General features: G+C 54.9%; 1 protein-coding gene across 2 annotated transcripts in view; it reads left to right on the top strand.

Moving 5' to 3' along the window:
* The window catches only part of CDH4 (cadherin 4), a 690,417-nt gene that overhangs the window by 603,848 nt on the left and 68,011 nt on the right, over positions 1–18,558 (top strand). The window lies entirely within an intron of this gene.

Raw genomic sequence — 18,558 nt, forward strand, 5'->3', positions numbered from 1 at the left:
GGAGCTGGAGGTGCCACTGTCAAGCCCACCTCAGTCACCCTTCACCCACCCCAGACAAGGGCGGGGAGAGATGGTGTCCACGCAAAGTGTGGCTTGCTTCTCTCAGTGGCGGTCTTCCCAGGACTTGGAAATCATCTCTACAATTTCTTCTCTTCCATCAGTAAATTACAATAATAGAAGGGTTCTACACAGTGCCTTTGTGGGATGAGGAAAAACTACCGCCAGAAATTAGTCATTATTCTCTGGAAGGACAGGGTAATGAAGGGTTTCAGATGCGTGTTCTAATGGAAAACAAATGGAAAGATGGGTTAAATATTGACTCAGCTCCAGAGGAACTTCAAAGGCTTGGGGAGTTCATCTGCGGACATGAGCATGCCAGTACAGGCCCGGGATCCATGAGGGTTCTGTGTGCCCCCCACACTCTTCTCCAGCCCCCCGGGATTCACAAGAGTCCTGCCTGGCCCCCACACTCTTCCCCAACCCCCCTGGGATCCACGAGAATCCTTCATGCACCCCACACTCTTCCCCAGCTCCCCCCCTAGGATCCACAAGGGTCCTGTGTGCACCCCATACTCTTCCCCAGCCCCCCAGGATCCACGAGGGCCCTGCATGCATCCCACACTCTTCCCCACCTCCCCCACCCCGCGATCCACAAGGGTTCTGCGTGTACCCCACACTCTTCCCCAGTCCCCCAGGATCCACGAGGGTCCTGTGTGCACCCCACACTCTTCCCCAGCCCCCCCGGGATCCACAAGGGTCCTGCATGCATCTCACATTCTTCCCCAGCCCCCCCCCGGGATCCACAAGGGTCCTGTGTGCACCCCACACTCTTATCCAGCCCTCCTGAATTCATGAAATCCCCTGGGGCACTACTGACCTGCCCTGCTGGGCTCAGAGGGTGTGGCAGGCACTGTGGCTGGCTCTTTTGTGGCTGGGGTACAGAGTGAGATGTCTTGTTAGTGAGCAGGATGCAGAGCCCACCCCAGGGGCTCCCCGAGCAAGGGGACCATGACTGGGAAGTGCAGGCAGGGCTGGCAGTGCCAGGTGTGGCAGCGCCCCTGGCTGAGATGTGTTTCCAGAGTCTCCCCGGCCGGTTTTCAACCCCACCCTCCTTTCTGCTCCAAGAGATCCTCTCTGCTGCAGCCACCATGGCCTTGGAGGCCGAAAGCTTGTTCCTAAGCAGCTGGACAGCCCTGGGGGTGAGGGGAGCATGTTTTTCCCAAGAGTCCCCGCAAAAGTCCCAAGGCAGGTTCTCGTGGGTCTCACTGCCCTGCCCCCACCCCCATACCCCTCCCCGGGGCAGAGAGTGACAGCCTGTGGCACACAACCGGGGGACACCCTCCATCTTCATGTGTTCCGCGCTGTCTGGGATTGTGGGCGGCGCCTGTGCGTTTGCCATGGAGTAAGACGGGGCTCCAGGAAGTGGGCGTTCCCACCGAGGCCTTCGGCCCGGGCTGCATATGTGACCCTAAGCCTGGTGAGTTCCGATGGTGGGAGAAGGCCCTGCTGGGTGACCCGCAGACCTGTACCACAGACGTTTTCCACAAAGAAATCAACGTTGGTTTATTTGAAGTTCCCCAGAAAGTGGAACCAAAATCAGGGTTCCCTCCAAAAAAAAACAAGGTCCACCTGAAATGACGGGAGGGCCGAGGATTTTTGCCCAGTTTCCAGTGGGGCCTGAGGCCCACGGAGGTGACTAGGGGCCCCCCATGTGCAGGGGGCTGGGGCCTGGCTTCGCAGCCCTCACTCGGTCCACCCAAGCTTCGCCACTTTCGTCTGCTGCGTTGGGCTTCCCGATGGGATTTCACTGGAAGAAATGACTTCTCAAAAAATCTTTTTATTTTGAGATAATTGTAAAGTCTCATGCAGTTGTAGGAAATAAGACAGACAGATTCTGTAAGCCCTTCAGCCAGCCTCCCCCAAGGGTGATACCTTGCAGAACCGCAGTGCAGGTCACAGCCAGGAAACTGACCTTCGTACCGGCCACAGCCCCTACTAGGATCCCACCCCATTTGACCTGCATTCATTGGTGTGTCTGTATGTGTGTGTGTGTGTGTGTCTCTGTGTGCCTCTGTGTGTGTGTCAGTGTGTGTCTGTCTGTCTCTGTGTGTCTGTGTGTCTCTGTGTCTGTGTGTGTCTCTGTGTATTTCTGTGTCTGAGTGTGTGTCTGTGTCTGTGTGTCTGTGTCTGCATCTGTGTGTGTGTCTGTGTCTGTGTGTCTCTGTGTGTGTGTCTGTATGTGTCTCTGTGTGTGTCTCTGTGTCTGTGTGTGTGTCTGTGTCTCTGTTTCTGTGTGTCTGTGTCTGTGTCTGTGTGTCTTTGTGTGTCTGTGTGTCTCTGTGTCTCTGTGTCTATATGTGTGTCTGTGTCTCTGTGTCTGTGTGTCTGTGTCTGTGTCTCTGCATCTGTGTGTCTGTGTCTATGTGTGTCTGTGTCTGTGTGTGTGTCTCTGTGTCTGTATGTGTGTCTGTATGTGTGTCTCTGTGTCTGTATGTGTGTCTGTGTCTGTGTGTCTGTCTGTGTGTGTGTCTGTGTCTGTATCTGCGTATGTGTCTCTCTGTGCGTGTCTGTGTCTGTATGTGTATCTGTGTCTCTGTGTCTGTGTCTGTGTGTCTGCGTCTGTGTGTGTGTCTGTGTCTGTGTGTCTCTGTGTCTGTATCTGTGTGTGTCTCTGTGTCTGTGTGTGTCTGTGTCTGTGTGTGTGTGTCTGTGTCTGTATGTGTGTCTGTGTCTGTGTGTCTGTGTGTGTCTGTGTCTGTGTGTGTGTGTCTGTGTCTGTATGTGTGTCTGTGTCTGTGTGTCTGTGTCTGTGTGTGTGTCTGTGTCTGTATCTGCGTATGTGTCTCTCTGTGCGTGTCTGTGTCTGTATGTGTATCTGTGTCTCTCTGTCTGTCTGTGTGTGTGTCTGTGTCTGTGTGTGTCTCTGTGTCTGTATCTGTGTGTGTCTCTGTGTCTGTGTCTCTGTGTCTGTATGTGTGTGTCTGTGTATCTGTGTCTGTGTGTCTGCATCTTTGTGTGTGTGTCTGTGTCTGCATGTGTGTCTGTGTGTGTGTCTCTGTGTCTGTATGTGTGTCTGTGTCTGTGTGTGTGTCTGTGTCTGTGTGTGTCTCTGTGTCTGTATCTGTGTGTGTCTCTGTGTGTGTGTCTCTGTGTCTGTATGTGTGTGTCTGTGTATCTGTGTCTCTGTGTCTGCGTCTGTGTGTCTGCGTCTGTGTGTCTGCATCTGTGTGTGTGTCTGTGTCTGCATGTGTGTCTGTCTGTGTGCCTCCCATCAACCCTAACCTGTGGCAACCACGACTCTATTTTCATCTGTAGTGTTGTCATTCCAAGGATACCATAGAAATGGAATCACAGCCGTGTGTTCCCTTTTGGGATTGGCTGTTTTCCTGCAGCATCGTTCTCTGGATGTACAGCCAGGTCGTATCCATAGCTCGTTCCTTTCTGTGGCATAGAATTCCGTGGCCTGGGTGTACCGCGGCTTATGAGCCATCCCCAGCTGATGGACGCTGGGCGGTTTCAACTCTGGGCCGTGATGAACTGAGCTGCTCTGAGCACCCATTCCTGCATGGGGTCTCGTGTGAACTTAAGTTTCCATTTCTCTAGAATGAATGCCCAAGAATGCAATTGTGGGGTCATCTCGGGAGCAGGCATTTGTTTTGTGGGGAACTTCCGTGTTCTCTGCCAGAGGGGCTGCCCCGTCGCACACTCATCCCGCCCTCCTGAGAGACCCGGATTCTCGGCATCCTCACCAGCATCTGATGTTGTCATCACTTTCAACGTTAGCCATTATAAGAGGTGCATGGTGGCCCCTCGTGGTTTTAATGTGTTTTCCCTCTGGCAAATGGTGCTGAGTGTCTTTTCTGTGTTTATTGGCATCTGCGTGTCCTCTTCAGGGAAACGACTCTTCATGGCTTTCGTCCATTTCCTACTACATTATTCTTTTACTGTTGAGTTTTCAGAATTCTTTACATATTCTAGATACAAGTCCTTTGTCGGATATGTGGTTTGCAAATATTTCTCCCACTCAGTAACGTGTCTTCCATCCTCCTCCCAGGGTCTTTGCGAGCGAAAGTGTTTAATTTGGAGGAAGTCCAGTTTATCCATGCTTCCTCTTACGGAGCAGGCTTCAGCATCAAGTCTGAGAGCTCTTCATCAAGCCCTAGGTTCTGAAAATGCTCTTCTCTGGGTTTTCTAACAGTTGTTTAGGTTTGTAGTTTACGCTAGGACCATGATGCATTTTGAGTTAATTTTTATATAACATGTGAGATGTAGATCCAGGTGTATTTTTTGCTCATCTCCATATTTTCCATGACTGCCCCAGAGCCATACATTGAAAGGCTGTCCTCCTTCCAGTGAATTGCTTTGACATCTTTTCAGGACATCCATTGGGCACATTTGTGTGGGTTTGTTCCTAGGTTTATTGGTCTGTGTGTCTCCTGCCAACACTGCAGGATGACCGTAGCCTCACGGCCAGCTTCGCTGCCAGGTGGAGGGATGGCTTCGTGGACAGTGTGAGGTGGTCATGCCCTGGCCTTCACCTGTGTCCCTCCATCAGGGTGGGAACGTGCACACAGCACTGCCCATACTCAGCCCCCTCCTCAGCAGGCAGGGGTTCTACCATGCTGTCCACGGCAGTGCCGCGTGACCACAGTATGGCCCTGGGGTGGCCCCAGGCAAGCTCCTTCCCACTGCTTCACACATCTTCAGTAAAAGAACAAGGACAGTGCCTGCCTCATGGGCGGGGAAGGTCAGGGGCAGGCGTCTATGTGGCTCCCGGAAGTGACACTGTCATTGACAGTGTCCTTATTATCTGCAGCTGTAACTCCTTCATATTAACAGCAACTTAATAATACATTCTGGCTCAAAATATCAGTTCATTTTCCGGACTCCACCAAGGTAATTTTGTCAACTCAAACCTCTCTTAATAAATACAAGACAACTTTGAAAACCACCTGTGTTCCAGATTCTTCAGAGCACCGAGGTCCACGGGGTCCTTGCCTGGTCACCCTGCTGGTCTGCCTGGCAATCCCTGTCTTCCCTGAGGGCTGAGCTACACCTCGGATATGCATATTTGTGAATCATCACAAATTCCAAATCAGCCATGTCTGAACAATGCAGTTTTCTGGCCTGGGATGGGCCAACCATGGCCATGCCTGAGGTCTGATTCCCAGACGCTGGCCTGCCAGGAGGACTTGGGTGCAGGTGATTTATGAAGGACCCGCCTGCTCCCAGGAGATGTCTGGGAGGGAGGAGGAGGTGCAGGATGCCCTGACAAGCAGAAACAACACCTCAGAAGGGCCCCAGTGCAAGGCAAGTTTGCTGGGTTCTGTGCACGGCCCCAGCAGGTTCTCAGGAGGGGAAGAGGCATCACTGAAAACGACAGTGACCACTGAAGGCGTCTGTCCAGGTGGCATCCAGGCCCCTGCAGGGTTGGCTACAAGCCACAGCTGGTTTCCCCCTCCCCTCTAAAGGCCCACAGGCTGCATTTCCCAAGGGCTACTCCTGCAGGATCCTGGCATCTATATCTGCAGGAGGACTCTGAGACCCATGGAGACCTGTGCTGAGAAACAGCCACCCTTGCCCCAGGGCAGAGAAGTACCTGGGGGACCCTCTGGCTGTCTGCCTGCAGATCAGCATGCAGCCCCCCAGGGTGCCTTTGGGTCTAAAAAGGTGTGTTCTGTTCCTTTGAACTGGACCTTTTGAGAAGAGCAAGCAACAGATGAAAAATAGCTGTGGCCGCCACCCTGACCTGAAGCTCACGCGCCCGCACCTGCCTCAGCTGTCCACTCTGCCTAGGCCCAAGAACCGCACTGGACGTGGGCTCCGCTGGTCTCCACCAACAATCCCTGCTTCTCTGCACCCAGGGGCAGGGCCAGCAATGAGGCCTAGTGAGGTTCCATGTGGGAAGGACACACCTTCCGCTGAAGATGCGATCATGCGGTCATCACAGAAACGCGGCCGGCAGCATTCGTCCACTCAGCCAGGTGCCAGGCACCACTCTTAAGTTCTCCATACAAATCAGCTCACTAAATGCCACGACAGCCCCAGGAAACGGCTAGTTTTATTTCCCCCGCATACAACATGAGGAAGTGAAGGCACCGTTCTGTAACAGTAAAGACCCACAGCAGCTGGGAGGGAAAGGCAAGACTTAGAGGCCAATGGACGGGCTCCTGAACGCCCCTGCTAACCACTCTGCAAACCGCCTCCCCTTCCCCGCCTGTGTGTTAGGAATGCCTTTGGCTGAAAGTCACAGAGAACCCAACCACAGAAAACCCAACCACAGAAAACCCAACCACAGCAGCTTGAACCAGTGGAGGCTGGGGTGAGAGCTCAAGGCGTCGGGCCGAGGGCTGTGTGGTGGTCACCCCGCTTCTCAGTTCTCACCACGTCGTCACAAGGTGGCTGCGGCGCCCCCATGCGTCATGTACACCATCAGGCAGGAGGGAGGAGGGGGCAGTGTGTAGCATGGGCAGTTTCCTGTAGGAAGAAGTCCCAGGTGGCTGTGTTGTCCTGTGGGTAAGGTGGGCATCTTAGCTGGGTGTTGCGGAGGGCACCGGGTGGGAACGCAGGAACCCCACCCTCCAGAAGCCCACTGTCCAGTTGAGAAACCCAGAGATACATCCGCTCCTCAAGGTGCAGGCCTCACACCTGGGGAAAGGCAGGGAAGCAAACGTCCCAGGCCACTGTGAATGGGAAGCGCCTTTCCCTGTCCCCAGGCCCTGGCAAAGGCTGTGCCCTCAGCCCGGGGCGCTGTCCCCCACGCTTTGCGCCAGCTCCTTTCCTCCTGCAGCTCACAGCCACTTCTGCACAGATGTCTTGCCCTGGCCTCTCCCCCAGGGAGCCCCCTCCATGCCCTGGGCGACTCCCTTGACACCCGGAGAGTCACTCAGGTGGCTGTTGGTGTCCACCACCGGGTTCCAGTTCTGAGCACAGAGACCCTATCTCCTCCTTCACCCTTGCCGTGGAGGCTGCAGGGAGAGCCCAGCCTCAGCCTGACCCCGGGGGCAGCTCGCAAGCCTTGATGACACCTCAGACATGTCCCAGCACTAGCTCCTGGTTCTCCCAAGGTGGACTCATTCTGCAAGATGGGCAGGAGTCCATGAGGACCTCCTTGGGGGGGCGGTCCTTGATGGACAGGTGAGGTCCACACAGGCGCAGAGGGAGGCAGATGTCTGCCAGGCCCACTGTGAGGCCAGGCGTCTCGTCCAGGGCAGGAGGGCAGTGGACAGCCAGCCTGCCATCCGTACTGCCTGGTCCCCTGGACCCCTCGCTCCCCATCACTGACCAGTGACTGTTTTCCACCGCTGTCCCCCGCAGCATCAGAGAACGAGCTCTCAGGGCTCAGGAACTCACCCAGGCTCTCAGCATTTCTCAAGGTGCCCAGGGAAAGACACCTCCGTATTGATGATTTTTTAACTAAAAAGGGCTCTAATCGGGATGTGCTACTTCCTCTAACCCCTCGTAACTGTGTGGGGCCTATATTATAAGTTTTGAAATTAATGTCATTTTAAAATATTAAAAAGCAGGGAAATCTACGTGCTGCAAATGAAGTCAAAGAGACCTTCATCTATACAGCACTGAGTTTTTGCTTAAACAGATTATTCTATTAGTGGGCCCCGTTTATTTATTTATTTTCTTTCTTTGCCGGCAGAAGTCCCCCTGAGGTTAGTGCACAGATGGCACTAGATACTTGAAAGTCGTCTGAATATTAAGAATTTAAATCTCTAGCCTCAGTGATTTGAGCAGAAAGCCAATTATGGGGCTGAATTAGTTTTCAAATTAAACTGCAATTGAAGGCTTGTGAAATTAATCCTTTAAGGCGCATGGCAGCATTGGTACATGAATTCCGAGAAAGAGCCGAGCCTGGCAGCCTCCGCTCTCTCCCCCTTTACCTGTTAGCACGATCCATAAGGAGGTGTCCAGCATCTCCCACGTGAAAGACGAGGCTGCTCCTCACCTGCAGCCGGGGCGGGGGATGCTGTCCCGACTCGCTGCTTCCTTGATGGGGAAATATTCAGGTCTGTGTGCTGGGGGAGAAGGAGGTGGAAAGAGGCCTCCAGAGAAAGCCCTAGAAAGATGGTTTCCTTCTCATTCTCAAAGCCCACGGGGCAGGAGAACTCACCTGGGCACCCCAGGTTAGCGCAGATGCCACTGGGTGACCGTTCCTCGGCAGAGGGCACAGGTGAGGGATGCTGGCCGCATCTTTCCTGCGGGGAGCCCAGTTTCAGGATTTACAGCCTCTGTGGAACGGAGCCCTGCAGGGCTCGCACTTGAGCATGGCCCAGATCCTGCGTCACCGGAGAAGCGAGAGGGCCAGTTGGGACACGGGGATCCAGGTTCCCGCTTCCCAGACACCAGAGCCAGCGCTGCTCACAGCACAGGAAGGAGGCCGGAGGGACAGAGCAGCTCTAGGTGCAGAGGACAAGCCGAGGCTCCCAGAGGTGAAGTGAGGGTGCAGAGCCATGAGGCTGGGACGGCTGCCCTAGTGCCGAGCCCCACCTGGCCTCCAAAGTCACCCAGGGCCACAGAGGCTCCTGCGGATGGAAAGAGGCCCCCGTCTCCTCCCAGCCTTGCCAGCATGGGTTTCCGGACACTGCCTGCCTCAGCTTCAACTTAGCCCCTGGGCGGGTGGACTGGAGCCCCGCCCCCCAATTCACATCCATCCTGCACTTCAGAATGTGACCTTATTCAAAAATAGTTCTTTGCAGACATTTTGTCAAGATGAGGCCAGTAGGGTGGGCCCCGAATCCAATAACTGTTTTCCTTCTAACAAGAGGACAAGACACAGGGCAGGGCCTAAGACGGTGGAGGCAGAGGCTGGAGTGACGTGGCCACAAGCCCAGGAGCAGCCAAGTTGGGCGGTGCCCCCACCCCAGGAGCTGGAAGGGCCAGGGCAGGGCTGCTGGCGTTGAGCCCTGTGTGCTGGTGCTGCCTCCTGGCCTCTGGAGCTGACGGGGCCAGTTCTGTTGCTTCAAGCTCCCCATCTGCGGTGCTTTGGCTCAGCAGCCCAGGAGACCAGTGCAGTACCCTTTGGGGAGAAGCCTGGGGAACCCCCTGGTTTCGCCCACTTCCTTCCCCATGCAGCCAGAAACCCCGTCCATCGAACATCCCGCCACTTGGAGCCTGTGGGGAACGCAGCGCATGCCCCCAGAAACACAAGAAAACACATTGCTGGGGAGAGGGCTGTGTGACCCAAGCCACAGAGACCACGTCTGCTGATCCCAGGATCCTGGAGCGGCCACTGTGGCTCAGGGACTCCAGACACAAGGGGCCCATGGATCCAGTGAGGTCAGAGGCACCACAGCTCCCTCTCCAGGACACACTCACTCAACTGCCAGAGCCAAGCCCTTGCCAGCGCGGACGGCGCCCATGAGAGGACCGAGGGGGAGGTGGCCCCAGCTTCCCGGGCAGACCCTTATGAGACAAACCCGATTATCTCCACCCATCATTCCCTCCTGAATCCACTGACAAACCAGCCCTGGTGAGTTCGCTGGGGCCTCCCAGGGCAAGGCCAAGTGCAGCAGTTCTCCTGTTGCCCTTGACCCCTGGCCGTGGTCCTCTCTGGGGCTGCACGGGGCCACTCTCCTGCCCTGTCACCCCCCCGGGTCCTGGCTTTCTCTCCAGTCTGCTGTGCAGCAGAGCCTCCAGGGCTCTGTGCCACACCTGGGGGATTTTCTGCCTAAATCCACCCCTGAGTGGATTCGAGGCAGCCTCGTGAACTTCAATCTGTGTGCGCCCAGACCTCATGCCCCGACCCCTGCCTGGCCTCTCCCTGTGCTCCCACCCCTGCCCCTGCCCCCCAACAGCTCTGCCAGGTACCCCTCCTGCCACCCTGCATCCCTCGCTGCATCCGGCAGGAGGCAGTGAGCTGACTTCCTGGCTAGTTAATGTAGGTGATGAACTGACTTCCTGGCTGATGAGTGTAGGTGATGAGCTGGCTTCTGGGGATGGTTAGTGTAGATGATAGACTGACTTCTTGGAATGGTTTGTGTAGGTGATGACTGACTTCCTGGCTGGTTAGTGTAGATAATGGGCTGGCTTCCTGAATGGTTAGTATAGATAATGGTTGGCTTCCTGGCTGATTAGTGTAGATGATAGGTTGCTTCCTGGCTGGTTTGTGTATGTAATGGGTTAGTTTCCTGTACTGGTTAGTGTAGATGATACCTGGCATCCTGGCTGGTTAGTGTATGTAATGGGTTAGTTCCTGGGCTAGTTTGTGTAGATGATACCTGGCTTCCTGGCTGGTTAGTGTAGATGATAGCTGTCTTCCTGGCTGGTTTGTGTATGTAATGGGTTAGTTTCCTGGACAGTTAGTGTAGATGATAGCTGCCTTCCTGGCTGGTTAGTGTAGGTAATGGCTTAGTTTCCTGGGCTGCTTACTGCAGGTGTGGTCAGAATTCTATTTTTATATTTGGTCTGGTCATTGCTCGTGTTTATATTGAACATCTTAGCAGCACCTGGGATCATACGGTACCCTGTCACCACCAGCATCCTGGCACTGAGGTCGTCAAGGGACCGAAGTTTCCTACCTGGAGGACCCTCAGTTGTTCTGTAGTGGCCGCACCACCCCCTGGCATGGGGGATTTTGCCCAGAGGACCCTGGGTGCCACCCCCTGGCATGGGGGATTTTGTTTATGAGCTTCAGCCCCTGGGGTATACGCAACATAGGTCTCAGTGCTTGGCACAGAGGGATGTTCAGTAAATGTTTGTTCCAGGCCCCACTCTGCTCTCAGAAACGATGTCAGCTTGGACAGCCAGGGTTTTCCACACCTGCGATTTTTTCCTTAGGATAAACTCCTAGCAGTGAATTTGCTGAGTGGGCACATTTTGAAGGGTTTTGTATATGCACAGCCAAACCGCCTCTGAGAAGCTGAGGCCTCCCCCTCCCCCCGGAGGCCATGGAAGGTGCCAGCTGCCCTCTGTGCCATCACGATTAGGTACCATCATTATTTTAAAGTAGCTTTTGCACATTTGGCATGTGGAAAATGTCTTCCTTTCATTTCTTTGATCAATAATAAAGTTGGTTTTAAAAAGAAGGAGAAGCAACAGAAAGCCCATCTGTGTTAAAGATGTAGGATCCAGACCCTTTGGCAAGAGGGCTACACCCCAGCGTTCCAGCAGGTGTGCTGGGTGTGAGACGGTCAGTGCCTTCTCCTCATTGTGCCTTTAGATGTTTCCCGGTGAGCGTGTGCTAGTTATCATGAGTGTGTTTTATTTCTGCATCCAGAAAAGAATTCTCAGAAGTGTATCATTTACCTTAAAAAGCAGATTCCTGAGCGTAGCAAAAAGAAAAAAACGTAGATGCCTAGATGGAGCATGTTTTTGCAGTTGGCCAGAAAGCAGGGAGCGGTCCTTGTTGCCAGAGTGGGATCCTGAGCCACCTCCCAAAGAGGGGCCTCCCAAAGAGGGGCCTCCCAAAGAGGGGCCTCCCAAAGAGGGGCCCTGCCGTCGCCCTTTCCCGGGAAGGAGACGATGCCGATGGCTGGGGGGGGGGGGGCGGTTCTTAAGAGCAGCGTCCATCCTCAGGGAGCATCCAGTGAGGAACCAGCAGGAGATAGATGGGTGGAGGCTGCCTTCCAGGTACCCACGCACACACAGCTGTTTCCAGAACACGCGCTCTGGGCACATGCATGTTTGACTCTGAGCCTGGGATTTTGAAGCCCTGCTCTCCCTTCCTGAAACACTGACACCCTGGCTTTGCCAGTCCAGGCACTGTGTCAGAAGCAGGGGACCTCCCCTCAAAGAGCTTATGATAGGCCAGGCACGGTAGCTCACACCTGTAATCCCAGCACTTTGGGAGGCCAAGGCAGGTGGATCACCTAAGCTCAGGAGTTCAAGACCAGCCTGACCAACATGGAGAAACCCCATCTCTACTAAAAACACAAAAATTAGTCGGGCATGTTGGTGCACGCCTGTGATCTCAGCTACTTGGGAGGCTGAGGCAGGGGAATCAGTTGAACCCAGGAGGTGAAGGCTGCAGTGAACAAAGATCATGCCACTGCCCTCCTGCCTGGGCGACAGAGCAAGACTCCATCCAGAAAAAAAAAAAAGAGAGAGAGAGAACTTATGATAAAATTGAGCCCAAGTAAAGTGGGGGATTCCTGGGTGCTCATCACATTTTCCTCCTCCCCCCAGGCCCCTCCTCCTGTGCCCTGGAGGTGGCCAGCAGCTCTAAGTGCAGGATTTGTCTCCTGAGGCAGGAGGCGAGCAGAGGAGGGCACCATGGCATTGGTTTAAAGCCATTACTGTCTTGAGTTAATGAAGAGCTAATGTGATAAAAGCCACTGCAAGCTTCTAATGAGCAGTCCTTTCCACGGGGGAAGGGTGTGTAAACTAAGGCAGCTCACAAGGCGCGATGCACCTGCCAAGGTGAGCTGAGGGGAGGGGTGCTTAAACTAAGGTGGCCCACAAGGCGCGATGCACCTGCCAAGGTGAGCTGAGTTCCGATGACTCCGGCCATCTCAGAACGTCCAGGCTCTTCTCTGTGAGGAAGACATTCTGTTTTTGCAAAAACTCCACCACATGGAAATGGGGATATTGTTGCTTGCATCAGATGTAAGGGGTGCAATTATTTGTAACCAAAAAGCAGGCAGAGACTTGGACCCCTGATCAATATCTGATTAGTGCTTGGTTAATGAGCATAAACTGCAGAATGGATCAGTCCCTCAAGTCAGACACGTGGAGTTTCCATGCTGGAGGACTCTGGGGTCTGGGCCAGGGCCACCAGCTCATCCCACGGTGGGGGTGCAGAGGGGGTTCGTCCACGCCAGGACCCCTTCCCAGGGCGGGCATCCTGGGGCCGTCTGTTGTCCGTGGTACAGAGACACGGGAATGCTGTAGATGGGAGGGAATTCAGTCCAAGGGAACCCTCTACAGCTGTAGGCCTGAGCAGGACCTCTGAGGAGTCAGAGGGGAGGCAGCCTGCCTGGTTCCTGCCGCAGAGGCCCAGCTTCTAATGGGGCAGGGGCCGACAAGGGGTGAGAGGCACAGACAGCTTGAGAGGTGGGGACCCGGACAGCTCCACAGTATTCAGCATCATAGACAGTAGAGGGAAGGGCCAGCATCTCAACTCCCAAACCCACAACAGGCCATAAACCCCGCTGTCATCAGCCTTAAGGCAAACCAGGTGATTATACCTCCATGCTGGGCAGGTGTCCCCTCCACGCTGGCTGAGTGTCTCTCCATGCTAAGCGGTGTCCTCCATGCTGGGCGGGTGTCCCCTCCACACTGGCCGGGTGTCCCTCCACTCTGGGCAGGTGTCCCCCCACACTGGGCGGATGTCCCCCCACACTGGGCAGGTGTCCTCCTCCCTGGCCAGCCGGGTGCTTTCCTCCTGTGCTGGAGCTGCCTCTCCTCTTGTCACCTAGTTTCCCCACCATGTATTCCAGAGGGGAGGGCGGGAGACAGGGAGCTCTGAGCACACGTGGGGAAGCCCATCCCAGCCAGGCACACCTGGCCCCCACTGAGCCAAGCCTCCAGCTGTGGCACCTGCAGCTCACAGGCTGTGGTGGACAAACACAAAGCCTCTAGACGTGGCAAACGTGGCAGGCTGTGGTGGACACACACAAAGCCTCTAGACGTGGCAAACGTGGCAGGCTGTGGCGGACACACACAAAGCCTCTAGACGTGGCAAACGTGGCAGGCTGTGGTGGACACACACAAAGCCTCTAGACGTGGCAAACGTGGCAGGCTGTGGTGGACACACACAAAGCCTCTAGACGTGGCAAAACGTGGCAGGCTGTGGTGGACACACACAAAGCCTCTAGACGTGGCAGACGTGGCAGGCTGTGGTGGACACACAAAGCCTCTAGACGTGGCAAACGTGGCAGGTTGTGGTGGACACACACAAAGCCTCTAGACGTGGCAAACGTGGCAAGTGCCTTCAAGGAGCTCAACTTATTGAATGAAAGACTGGCCTTTATTCTGAGACTAAGTCTTTCCTATGATTTTGATGGTAAAATATTATTTTCCTTTCATGAAACATTTGAGCTAGATGTATACTTTAAGGTCTTCCCTTGGTAGAACTAGAAGTTGGCAACCCTATATTGATTCCCCTGTATTTTTAAAAACCAATGTTGTCCCTGAAATCCAAAAAAAGAGCATACAGCAGAGGTCAGCAAACCACCGGCCAAACACAGCTCAGCACCTGCTTCTGTGAATGGTTTGATGGGAACACAGCCGTGCCCATTGCTGGATGCATCCTCTCAGGCTGCTTCTGTGCAGCTTTGAGGAGTTGGGACAGAGAATGTGTGCCCGCAAAGCCTGACATACATACTGTCCAGCCCTTTACAGAAAGTGTCTGCTGGACCCTGGAGGAGAGTGTGGCTGCTTTCAGTCTGGGTCTAGCAGAGCTCACTGGACCCAGCCACGTTCCTCCTCTGTGGGATTCAGTTTCCCCATCTGTCAAAAAAGCAGGTGGCCCAGTCAGGGTCCCAAAGGTCTGTTTCCAGCCTCCCGCTGACTTCCCATTCCACACATCCCACCTGGCCCCTCCTCAATGCCAAACCCTCTTACGTCCACATCCTGGCACGCCTTTTCCCCAGGTCCCCAAGCCTCCAAGGGGGCTTAGTCCTCCTCCCTACATGAAATCACACAGCAGCAGGCCCCTTCCACCGAGGGACTGCTTGGAGGAGGCAGCTTCGATTGGTGGGGGAGGACCTCCTGCCTGGCCTTCGGGGACCGAGGAGTCCTTCAGGAGAGATCAGCTGGAAACACCACTCCACATTCCGTCCTGAGTGGGGAGAGCTGGGCCCCAGTGGGCAGGGAGTTCCCATGATGTCGTGAGGTTATCTGAGTCCTGTGGAGGCGGAGGAGGGGGACCTCTGTGGTGGGAGGCTCCCAGCCGTTCTGCTAATGTGATTTCTCAGTGATATGGTGGATCAGGGCAGGCACTCAAAGGGAGCATGCGGGTCTCTGCCTCACAGTGGATCAGTAACCCTGAGGTGCTGGGAGTCCTGGGCTGACTCACTGTCCCTCCACCTCCCCCAGCCGGTAGGGCTGAGTGGAGAAGAACTCCAAGCCCAGATCCTGGACCCCAGCCCTGCTCCACCGCTGTCCGATGCGTGACTGGCCCGAGTTCCTGCACATGGGCAGCAGGCCGTCTGTGAGATTTCTCTGAGACATGACAAACCCATACACAAAAGACCCTCGGGCCAGCTGGGCACAGGGTGGGGACCCAGGAATGGCGGTAGGGGCTGGGGCAGGGTGAGGAAGAGGCCAAGGCAGTCAGAAGGGCTCCGCATCCCCATCCAGCCCAAGAGACCATCATTCTCAGAAACCAGGCTGGATGTGCTGCTTTCAGTGAGTACAACAGACAGTGCCTGATTCCTTCTTCCCTCACTGGTCAGGGCTTTGCTTCTCTCCCTCCACCTTCTCCACGTCCCTGCCATCATCCTGCCACCCCCACCATCAAGCTACTGGGCCCCTTTCTGTGACGGGCATGTGGATCCTCACAGGTTTCACAGATGAAAATGCCGGGGGCCACAGGTGGAGGGGAACAGTGAGTGCTTCGGGAAGCTGGAGTGGCTTCTCCCTTTGACTTTCTGAACCAGATGAGCCAAATGCGGTCACCACCGACCCCCATGACTTTCCCAGCTCTGCCCTTTCGTAGAGATGGGTGGTTTCAAATAGTGCCTGATGCGCCGACATTGGCTTCACTTGCTCGGGGATGCCTGGCTTGACGAAGGCTGAACATTAGTAACACCGCCCTGGTCAAACCCACCATCCGCTTTGCAAATGAAATTCTGCAGGTGTTTGTTCTGGTGTTTCGGTAAGCAGCTTTAAAACCCTCACAAGGCAAAGTTATTTTTGTTTATACAAGTCGTATTCCTTAGACGCACCAGTGTATTTATCCTTTATATAAACATTATGTATATGTATATTTATAGGAGGTGTGTGTGTGTGTGTGTGTGTGTGTACATATCAGAGAGAGAGACAGAGACAGAGCTCCTCATATCTTTCTGCATTTCCAAGGTGCCCTCTGGAATCATTTTCCTTCTGCCTGAAAACACCCTTAGTATTTCCTCTAGTGTGGGTCTCCAGGTGGTAATTTTTTGTTTTATCATTTATCACATTTAGTGTCTATTTTTCACTTTTATTTTAGAAAGTTTTTTTCACTGAATAATGAATGCCAGGCTCCTCATAAGTTCCTTGTATTCCATTGTTTTCCAGCTTCCATCGTTCCTATTGAGAAGTCAGCTTGAAGTCTTCTCATTGCCACATTGAAAGTTTTGTGTTCTTTTAAAAAGGAGGCTGTGTGTGATGTTATCCCTCTCCACGAATGATTTCTTTTTGCTGCTAAGTAGGGGACGCTAACAATCACAGTCTGCTAACTGCCTAAGTTACTGCAGTTAGCTCTGCGTGTGTGTTAGGACTGTTTCTTCCTAGTTCACCCTCGCTCTAGGGTGCTGTACTTCAAGGTTTTCCTCTTAGGAAAATGCAGAGGAAAGCCAGCACAGAGGGAGGGGGATGTCTCTTTAGAGGGGAGTATGGTTGGGACCAGGCTTGTTGTGCTCTAAAGTGGTGGGGACATCGTGATGGGGGCAAGGATCATCGGGGTGGGGTCCCCAGTTCCGGAGGCTGATGGTCGCCAGGCCACGGCCCCTCCCACCTGTTTGCTTACTGCATAAATCTGTTTGATTGAACTATAATTCACGTGCCATACAGCTTGCTCTTTGAAGTGCTCCTGCCTCCGCTTGTTTTTCTGTGTTTTCATGAAACGTGTCTGCTTTGAGAATTTTGCATTCAGTAGAAGCTGAAAGCTGAAGCAAACTCCTAGTCAGACACACCCAAGGTTCCCCTGCATCCCACCTCGGCTTGTCCTGCCTGGGTGGAAGGCCAGAGTGGGGGTCTTCTCTGCAGGGCTGCAGAGGGAGGGCGAGGTGGGGGAGGGGTGAGGGGGAAGGCTCCCTGCCTGCTCTGGGGTCCTGGAAATAAGTAGTAGCTTCGGGCTCCTCGCAGACCCTGCCTCCTGAACATGAGGCCGCCCCGCACCCTGGGCTTCTGGCACAGTCCAGCAAATGTCCAACAGGGCATCTGTGTGCCAGGTCACAGGGACAGCATGGACCCAGCCCCGCTCTTGTGGTGGCTGTAATCCCACAGAGGACATAGACAATAAGTAGACACACAGCTGTTTCAATGCAGGTGAGATGAGGATGCACAGGGCCCCATGGCTCAGTCCAGAGGGCCAGGACGGGGCTTTGGGGATGAGGAGGAGTTGGCCAGGTGGAGGAGAGGGAAGAACGTTCCAGATGCAGAACAGATTGTGCAAGATCCCAAGGCTGGTGTGGCGAGAGTCCTTCATCTCATGCACACAGGAACGAGCACCTCGGGTCTCTCTGAGACTGCCACCCCCCACCTGGCCCGCCGCATGACCCCAGCCCCGTCAGCCAGGGGAGGCACTGCGCAGGTAGAGGTTGCACCATCCCCAGGGCCCAGCAAGGCACCAGCAGCTCTCCTCTGTGCATGAACGCTGCAGGGCCGGGCACCCGAGCTTCCAGGGTTCTGGGGCATCTCAGGCAGCCACCAGGGCAAGCTGAGCACACACGTGTGCAGAGCCAGGGCAGGAAAACCGGAAGGTGGCAGGCAGAGTCCAGCCCCAGGACTTCCAGGCGAGAGAGCCCGCCGTGCCAGCATCAGGAGACAGTAGTTAGGAGCTCACAGAGCGGGGCCTCCACCGGGTACAGTGCTAGCACAGAGTTGGTGCTCAGTAGGCAGGGACTAAAGCTCCCACCCACCACTGCTCCCAGCAGAGCTTGGTCCTCAGACCTGGAGATGTCCTGAGGCCACAGGGTGGGGCGTGCTGATGCAGGCCCTCCCCAGGGCAGGAAAGGCTGCACAGCCAAAGAAAAGCCAAGTGCCATTCTCAGAAAGTGGGGAATGTGCCAGAGTGCACTATAGACCTCAACCCCAATGTGTGCATGGGGAAACTGAGGCACCAAGCTGCGAGAGCACATGGGCAGCTCACCGAGCCCCTCTGAAATGCCAGCGGCCCCCAGTCCCAGGGCGCCCCCAGATGTGCTCCATCTGACGGAGTCCCACAGGCACAGCCTCCCTGCTCAGGGTCCCTTCTAGGTTTGTTTTCCACTGTGTCCTCTGCAGTGTTTATTATACAGCTTCTGTGTGTCCAGACCTATACCAGGCCCTGCTTCAGTGCCTGAGTCCCTCCCTTTAAGCCCAACCACACTGGGCTCCCTGCAGGAGTGGAAGCACCTTGGACGCACTGTCGGGGCCTCAGGCCACCCGGCTCCAGGCCTGGTCTGCTGCCCCAGGCTCTGGAAGCTTAGAGAAGTTCCTCCTCTGAGGCCTGGTCTTTCCCCAGCTGAAAAAGGAAGAGGTCAGAGCAGATGACCTCAAAGGAACCTCGAGCTCTAGAAGAAATCCTTCTATGATTCTATAAGGTGGGGTGGAGGCGGCAGGTGCACTAACGCCACCTCTGAACACGCCAAGAGGAAGGGGGTTCCGCTACGCCAGACTCACGGAGAGCTCTGTGGTCCGGGGGCTCTGCCCAGGTGTGTGCGGGGGTGGCAGCCTGTGTGGCAGGCCATCCCCATCTGAGCT

This window comes from Gorilla gorilla, chromosome 21, assembly GCF_029281585.2.
Source record: "Gorilla gorilla gorilla isolate KB3781 chromosome 21, NHGRI_mGorGor1-v2.1_pri, whole genome shotgun sequence".
NCBI lineage: Eukaryota > Metazoa > Chordata > Mammalia > Primates > Hominidae > Gorilla > Gorilla gorilla.